This window comes from Echinops telfairi, unplaced genomic scaffold (genome assembly GCF_000313985.2).
Source record: "Echinops telfairi isolate 266 unplaced genomic scaffold, ASM31398v2 ScPeMD7_7461;HRSCAF=8499, whole genome shotgun sequence".
In the NCBI taxonomy this organism is placed as follows: domain Eukaryota; kingdom Metazoa; phylum Chordata; class Mammalia; order Afrosoricida; family Tenrecidae; genus Echinops; species Echinops telfairi.
In genome coordinates, this window is record NW_022111361.1 from 2,840,496 (window position 1) to 2,848,974 (window position 8,479).

The window sequence follows — 8,479 nt, forward strand, 5'->3', positions numbered from 1 at the left end:
GGATTTACAACACAATTTGTGCGGAGTCACTTCCATCCATAAGCACAGACTTGTAGGACATTTTTTACATTTAAAGCTTGCCCTGGTTTAGAACTATCATTGGAAATCAATTGCGAGTAGTTTCCTGGTTAGAATGGATGAATTTAGTATTCTAATAAAAGCATCCTTTAATTGGATTCCCGGTTTTAATATGGATTTCCAGCCAGATTGTGCAGTATTTTCACAGAATGTTCTAGTTCGTATTTTTGAGTGGGTGGAAACACTTTAAAAATGGGTTGCATGTTGTTAAGAGAAATTGGAGTACTTAAATAAGGCTCACAGTTCTTCAGATTCAATGAATATTGACGGGTTTGTTTCATTTTAATTTCTTCCTAAAATATATAAATAGATAAACCAAAAAACAAACTCCCTGCTGTTGAGTTGATTCTGACTTACAGCGACCCCATAGGCGAGGGGACCGGAGACTGTAACGCTCAGCTTTCTCCCAAGGTGGAGTTAGGGCCCTTATGGCTGGCAGGCCGATGCATAATCACCAAGCCAGTGTTAACAGACAGGATGGTCATAACAACACTACATTCCAATTATGGAAATGCTGCTGCTGAAACATAGCTTGTGTGCACAAGCAGAGATTTCATACATGACTATGGGTAAAGTCTAGGTTGAAGTTTTATAATAACTTTCCAAATTCAAGTGACATTAATGTTTAACATGATGCCATGTTCAACAAGTGTAGAAAGCATGACACTTGAGGCACATGCCCGGTGTTCCCTTTCTGGCCACCTCTTGGCAAATTGACACTCTCCATTTTAGGCATTGTGATAGTTCAGGTTTATTGTGCCAACCTGGCCAATAAACACATGTGGGATTAATTGAAGGGTGGAGAGATAAATGGCTCAGTGAGCCTCATGTTTCTTATTTTTTGTCTCTTGTTCTCTGATGGTCGGACCAGGCTGTGGCTGCCTTAGTCAGTTCCTTGCCTCAGCTGGCAAGGCTCACTTCCTGCAAGACATCCCTGAAGAGAAGCCGCATACGGACTTACCCCGATGCAGCCCTGGGAGCTGGAGCAGCCGCGGGCGACCCCTGCCAGCACTGAGATGCTCACACCGCCACTGGATTCACACTTTCTACCCACTGGCCTGTGATCCTCCTGCATTTGGCGTCATTGTGTGTGTTTTGTGAGTTTGAGGAGGGCTTTGTAGATCGGTGTCGGACATATGGTCTAAATCGAACTTCTGGGTTCAGACTGGACAGGAGTGGGATGTTTTCAGAATGTATACTTACCCTTTACATAAAACTCTTTCATACATATATGCGTTTCTGTGGATTTGTTTCCCTAGTTTACCCAGACTAACACAGGCATATTCACGGAAACATACAAATACTTTCCCATGACGAGAAGACTTTTTGGAATTTCTTGAAGTAGAAAACCTACAGCCATGGAGTCGGTTCTGACTCACAGGAACCCTGTCAGACAGAGAAGAACTAGCTCAGATGGTTTCCAAAGCTATGCTCTTTAGGGAAGCCAACTGCCTCATCTTTATCCCATGGAGTAGCCCGTGGGTTCTAACCCCAGACCCTTTGGATAAGGGCTCCTTTTGTGAAGGATTTTCGGCGGCGTAATCATCCTTTGAGGATCTCTGGTGGGGCAGTGGTGAAGTGCTTGGCTGACTTGCACCTCTAAGATGACATAGTGCACAGCCAGGACACCTACTTTGTCACATAGGTGGGCTATGAGTCACGGTGGACTTCAGGGCACATCACCACCACCACAGCCGATACCTTTCATTCCTGACAGGTTTCTGTAGTGGGCGGAGCCTGTGAGAGTTGCAAGCCCAGGGCCCGTCTCGTTTGTCTGGGTCTTGTTCCTTTTCTGTCTTCTCACTTGTTTTAGAGGAAAATATGCGAGGTACCCTTTCTACCTTACACGGATTGTGGTTCTGAAAAAGAGTCACAGCCCCAGGAAACTGCTTTCAGGAAACTTACGATCTAGAAAGAAAAGGAGATAATGTCCATTTAAGTAACAATGTAGATCATTTATGAAGTAACCAAGTAATGATAAGGAAAAAAAAGGAGCAAAACCAAACGAAGCAAAACCAAGATCTCCAGCAAGCATCATCCTAGTGCGGAGGAGAAAGACCACTGGAAGTTAAGGGCCGAGAAGTTACTTCAGATGCTTAGTATACGAGGCACTCTGCCCGGGACTGTGCACATGGGAGTAAACGGTGGTCAAAGTGGGAGACACCATGCCGAAGGGCTTCTGGAAGGATTCAGGGGGCGTGTTGTAAAAGAGACTTATGCTTTGTCCTGGCTGATAGGATGCAGTACCAACTTTGTACTTTTTTTTAACAATTAGGTTTTTAATTGTACTTGCTCTGGGGAGCACTGAGTAATTTTGTATTTTCCTGGAAAGGAGGCAGTTGGCCAAATATGTTTGATAATCTGTGCTTTGATTAACCTCAATATCAAACCCACTGCCAAAGAGTCAATTCCAACTCCCTATGCGCCCTGTGCTACAGAGTTGAACTACTCCTGACTGGTTCCGAGACTATGAATCTTTATGGGAGCAAATAACTTCATCTGTTTCTCCAGAGGAGCGGCTGGTGGGTTTGAACTTCCAGTGTTGTGGTTAGCAGGCCACTGCTTAGCTCACTGTAACACCAGGGCTCCTTACTCTCTGGATTAGATATTTATCGTTTAAGATCTCAATCGGGTGGAGATTAGTCATAAATGGCATTTTAAACAAATGCAAGATATTAAATTAGAAACCAATTCAATGATTAATTTAAAAGAGATGGCGAACGGAGAAGAATCCTAGAAATTGTTTATTGTCCTGTCAAGGATAAGACTAGGTAAAAGGCTTGCTGGAGAGCTAGGTTACTGTACTATTTAATACACCAGGAAAGTCATTTTTGGTATTGTGTGAATAAGAAACAAAGAGTGTACCCTAAAACTAAAGAATGCTTACTCCGTTGAGTGCCTTCGCCCTTAATCCCCTGAGACACATAGTTTGGCAAATACTTTACCCAAAATTATAAGTTTTATTGTTTGAGGAATTCACAGGCAACTCAGTGTCTCTTAGCACGTCCACCTTCTACAGTCAGAGAACGTATCAACTGATTCGAACAGAATAGCAGAGTCCAAAGGAGACCTGGTGACATAGTGGTTATGTGTTGGGCAACTAGCAGCAAGGGCCGCAGATGGAAACCACCCGCCGCTCCGAGGGAGGAAGATGGGGCTTTCTACTCCCATGAGGAGGTAACAGCCTCGGAAATGCACAGAGGTAGTTCTGGCCTGGCCTGCAGGGTCGCTATGAGTCGACACCCACTTAGTGGTCGTGAGTTTGGAGAGCTCACGTCCAGACTTGGGCACTTTCATAAATTTCTGGCTTTGGGACTTTCCCTTGATAAGCTTCACCAAACCACAGTGTTTTATCATTAGTGAAGCCAGCACTTCTCTTTTGAAGACAGTGTCCACCTTGAACAAGGTCTCCCCGACACGGGGAGGATCACCGTGTGCAAGGCTGTCCTGCAGTGACTGTCTTGGTACAGCGGCAGCATGTTCAGAGGCGGTTTCAACGAAGGATGAGATGAGAAGAAACCCACAGATCTCTTAGCGACACTTGAAGGAGAGAAATGTCAGCCTTTCAACGTAAACAGGGCTAGAGTTACTGTTAGTTCTTGCCTGTCCTTGGTATTCGGGATAGAGAAAACGTGTACGATCAGTTGCAAAACTCACAGCTGATTCCAAAAGTCCTTTCAGTGACTGTGATGCTAAACCTATTGCTACACCAAAGCTCTCATTGGGGCTGTTACCAAAAGCCACAAGATGTGCCCAAAAGTTTGGCTCCTGTTCCTTTCCCTTGCCCTCCCTCTGGTGGAGATGTTCATGTGTGAAATGCCCAAGATGGGCAGCAGAGGAGAACTCCTGGGCCTCAGAGCCCCACCACTCGCACCATTCTCCCTGGGAATGGTGTCCGGCTGACTGTTGGCTGCGGTTGCTCAGATCCGGAGAGGGAGTCCAGTTCGGTTTACTCCAAAGCGAGCTGCAGGAGCACTTCCACATGGAGTAAACACTATTACTGCCTTCAGAAAGAAAGTTTAACTGGCTGAACTTCACTATCAATAGTATGTTTTCAAGCACAGGGTGCCTGTGGAGATCGGGAGACACTCCCGTTTTATCCTTTCAATTGAAATACTGCTTTTACAATTTTTAAAGCTCCTTGACATCTGTCTTGAGACTGTAAATGTGTCCAGGAGTAGTAAGCCTCATCTTTCTCCAATGGAGCTGGTGGTTTCGAACTGCTGACTGTTCAGTTAGCAGCCCAAAGTGTAACCCACTATGTCACTGTGCCTCCCACAGGGGCAGCTCTACTCCGTCCCATATGGTTGCTATGAGTTGGAATGGATTCCATAATGGCAGTGAATTTGGTTTGGTTATGTTTATTACCTCCTTGAATGCTCTTGACAGCCCAGCACGATTAGGAAGGTGCTTTTTCATGCCCAGAGGTCTTGAGACAGGCAGTGGTTTGATCAACCCGAGGACCAGGCTTCTCAAATCATAGTTCTGTGACCTTTGTCTCTCTCTGTCCAGACAGCCTCATACCTGCACGATACATGTGACAGTAATTTACCCTCGTGGTTCGTTTAATCATTCCCAAATCTTGGTAATGGCCTAAAATGTCAGGCTCTTTATCGGCTATCTAACTCTATAAAGCAGAAATCATAATCATACCGACCTCGGGGAGTAGGATTAAGATAATTATGTGTTGGTTTTCCTAGGGCTGCTGTAACAAATTACCACAAACCATGGGGTTTGTGAAAACAGAAATTTATTGCTTCACAGTTTTGAAGGCAGGCAGTCAGTGCAAAACTAGGGTCGATGCTGTCTGAGGGCTCCGGACATGTGCGTTCGGTTTCCTTTCAGTTATAGCGTAGGCGCTCCCTGGCTCTGGCCGCGTAACACCCTTCTCTACTTTGGTCGTGTCTTTCCCCTGTGTCCGTCTGTGCCTCTTTCGGCAACACTGGTCATATTGAATCCGTGCCCCCACCCCCACCCCAGTATGACATCATGCTAACCAATTACACCTTCAGGGATTGTATTTCCAAATAAGGGGATCTTATTTCCAAATTCATAGGTCCCAAGGGTTAGGACTTTAACATATCTTTGGGGTGGGCATACAATTCAATAAGTTATTACACACACACCACGATCATTAGCACATAGTAAGCTTGTGATAAATGTCAGCTGTTGACATTGTCACTGTCAGCCGAGTTAGAGGTACTGTGGCGGGGTGGACAAAATCGTGGGCTTTGGGGTGAGCCCACAGACATATGCCATTGTGTATAAAGTTCCCAGAGGAATGCCCAGCACATAGATGGTTCCCACCCACTCTTGTCAAGTGGATTATGACTCAGAGCAACCCTTCATAGGGTTTCTGAGACTGCAAATACTCTGCCCATATAACAAACATGACAAATATATATATATATATATATATATATATATATATACATATAAAAATATATAGAAAATATATTCCGCCTCTGTAGCAACCCTGTGCAGAGTTTCTGAGCCTGCAAATGTTTACAGGAGCTAACAGTCTCATCCTTTTCCGGAGCAGCAGCTGTAGGGTTTAAACTGCTAAGTTTGCAGTTAGCAGCCTAACGCCTAACCCTGCAGTTCTCAACCTGTGGGTCGCGACCCCTTTGGGGGTCAAACGACTCTTTCATGGGGGTCGCCCGAATCACCACAGTAGCAAAATGACAGTGATGAAGTAGCAACGAAAATAATATTATGGTTGGGGGTCACCACAACCTGAGGAACTGTATGAAAGGGTCCCGGCATTAGGAAGGTTGGGAACCACTGCTCTAACCAGGGCTCCAGCTTGTAGTCACTCCTATTATTTGATAGTGACTTATATATATATGATAATAGTACTTATATACATATGATAGTACTTATATACATAAGTCAGGATTTCTCAAGGTTTCAGGGTCAATGATAGAACTGGACTTTAGCTTTGATCCTCACATCTTCCCACTTAAAAAATAATAATATAAGAGCCTCTTTGGGTTCTGTCCCCTCTGCCCTCCCAATTCCTAAAATAGGCGTGTCCTATCTCTTAGTGCAGCTTGAACAGAAATGCGTTTCTCACAGTTCAGGACATGGGCAGTAGGGGAAGTCTTTCTCTGTGGGCTCTGGTCCTGGTCCTTTCTTCATGGTGGAGGAGCCTCCGTTCCTTGAGGGTCTTCCTGTGGCATGCTACCTATCTTCTCTCGTCTGTGCTTACTTGTTCCTGCGCTTTTCATATCTCAAATGCGATTTTATAGTTCCAAAGTTTAAGGCACTGAAAATCATACTCCCTAAAGGAGTTGGGATTTACAGCACAGATCTGGGTGGTGGTGGTGGGCACAACACAATCCAAGATAATGTTTTACCTCCCCCGTGAAAAACAACAAAATAAAAACCGTCCCTTGCATGTCTCCTTCCATAGCCACGATTCATTCTTTCTTTCCCGAACTGCACTCCATGTATGCCATGCATGCACATTAGTATTTGTGAGGAGTTGCTTTGTGCTTAACCTTGTTTTTCCTTTACTGGATATATTCCGTAATAAACCCACTCGACTTACACCTGTATTCCATTCACTTCCGGTGAATTGACTCAACAGTATCTAGATACTGCTAAACCTCAGTGCACTGCTTTTTGCTGTCAATTATCAACTGGCAGGCACTCCCTCTATTCCTACCCCCACCCCCCACCCCACACACACCTTTGTTATTGACCTGACAAGTTTGGCCAGGTGCTGTCACAAGCATGCTAGTTTCATGACCATATAAAATTGATCTAGAGGCTGTGGATTTCAGCTGCGTGTTTTATATAGGTGTTTTGCATCGTCTCTTGTAAGATCTGAAAAATTAAGTCACAGGTAAGCAGACTACTGCCTTCTCCGTCCCCAAATAGAGAAACGGGACCTGGGGCGGCTATCTGGGCGCAGCGAGTGTCGTGGGTGGTGATGGCGGAGTGTGTGTGTGTGTGTGTGTGCAGTAAGAAAGAACGAAAAGATAAGCAGATCCCACAGCCTCTCGGTTTTCTTCCTTTTTTCCCTCAGGAGGGGGTGGCAGCTGATCAGACACAATAGCTGCACGTCTCCCGCCGGAGTGAAGCTAGAAATGACCCTCAACAGCACCAGCAGGGGAGCTGAGAAACGGAGGGGCTGATGAGGGGCAAGTAGGAGACTGACAAGTTGACGAGCGCCACCGCCTCGGCTGGAGCCCCAGCCCCGCCAGGGTAAGAGAAAGAGCCACCTCCCAGCCTGGAGGCGGGATGCGAAGTGGGAGGGGCGAGGGGTGGGGAGCAGCTTGAGTCAGCGGCTCCCGATTGGTGCTTGCGCTCTCGGCGCGTCTCCCGATTGGACCACTTACAGCGGGAGATAGTGTGAGGCGCGGCGGGGCGGGGCCAGCCGCCCGGGGTCTGACGAGGCCCGGGAGCTGGCGGCGGAGGGCGGCGGCTCTGCTCCGGGCCCGGGGGCCGCGGGGACCCGCGCTGTGGAGAGTCCGGCCGCCTCTCCTCACTTGAGCCAGCCGCGCCACCCCTTCAGCGGCTCAGGAGCTTTATCAAGAGGAAAGACTCGACTCCGTATCGCGTCGCGCCGGCGACCACCCTTTGCGCCCCCCAGACGGGGGAAGATCCTGTGCTGTCCGGAGAGAAAGGACACTCCCTTATCTGAAGTCCCACACCGCCTCGCAGCCCCCCACCCCCGAGTCCCGCTGCGAGTGAGAGGCAAACATGGACGAAGGCACTGCCTCCTCCTTCGGGACCTTTGATTCCTCGGTTTTGCTTACCCAACTCTAATTGTTCCTCACACTCCGCCCCGGAGGAGCCCTCGTGGCGCAGCGGTTAAGCGCTGGCTGCTAACCAAAAGGTCGGGCAGTTTGGACCCACCCGTCGCCCAGGGGAAGGAGGTGGCCGTCGGCTCGGGGCAGACCGATGTGCCGGCTAGGGTCGCTGTGAGTGGGAAGGCACCCGAAAGCAGCGGGGGACGCTCCGCCCCTGACAACCGTGCGCCCACAGCCTCTCCCCTCGTCGAGCGGAGCCCGCTGCCCAGCCGCTCCCGCTCCACGCCGGGGAGCCCGAGAAAGGCGGGGACGGTCGTGTGCGCGCCCGCTTGTTGCCCAGGAGGCGGGGGGCGGGGGTGGGCTGAGCGGCTGGGTGGGGTGGGGGCTGTGGGCTCGGAGACACGCCGGGAGAGGTCGGCGGGCGCACACGCACCCCGGGCGAATCCCCTTCCCGGGGTCGGTTCCTGGGGAGCGGATTCTTGCAGGCAGAAACGCCCCAGCCCCAGAGCCTCCCCTGGGGAGGGGAGGGGACGGAGGTGGAGTGGGAGGAGGTGGATCCAGGGAGGAAGGAGCGAGAAATCCGCCCCCGGCAAACAGCTCGGCGCAGCGGCGCGGCCAGGCGCGGCTGTCACTTGGCGGTC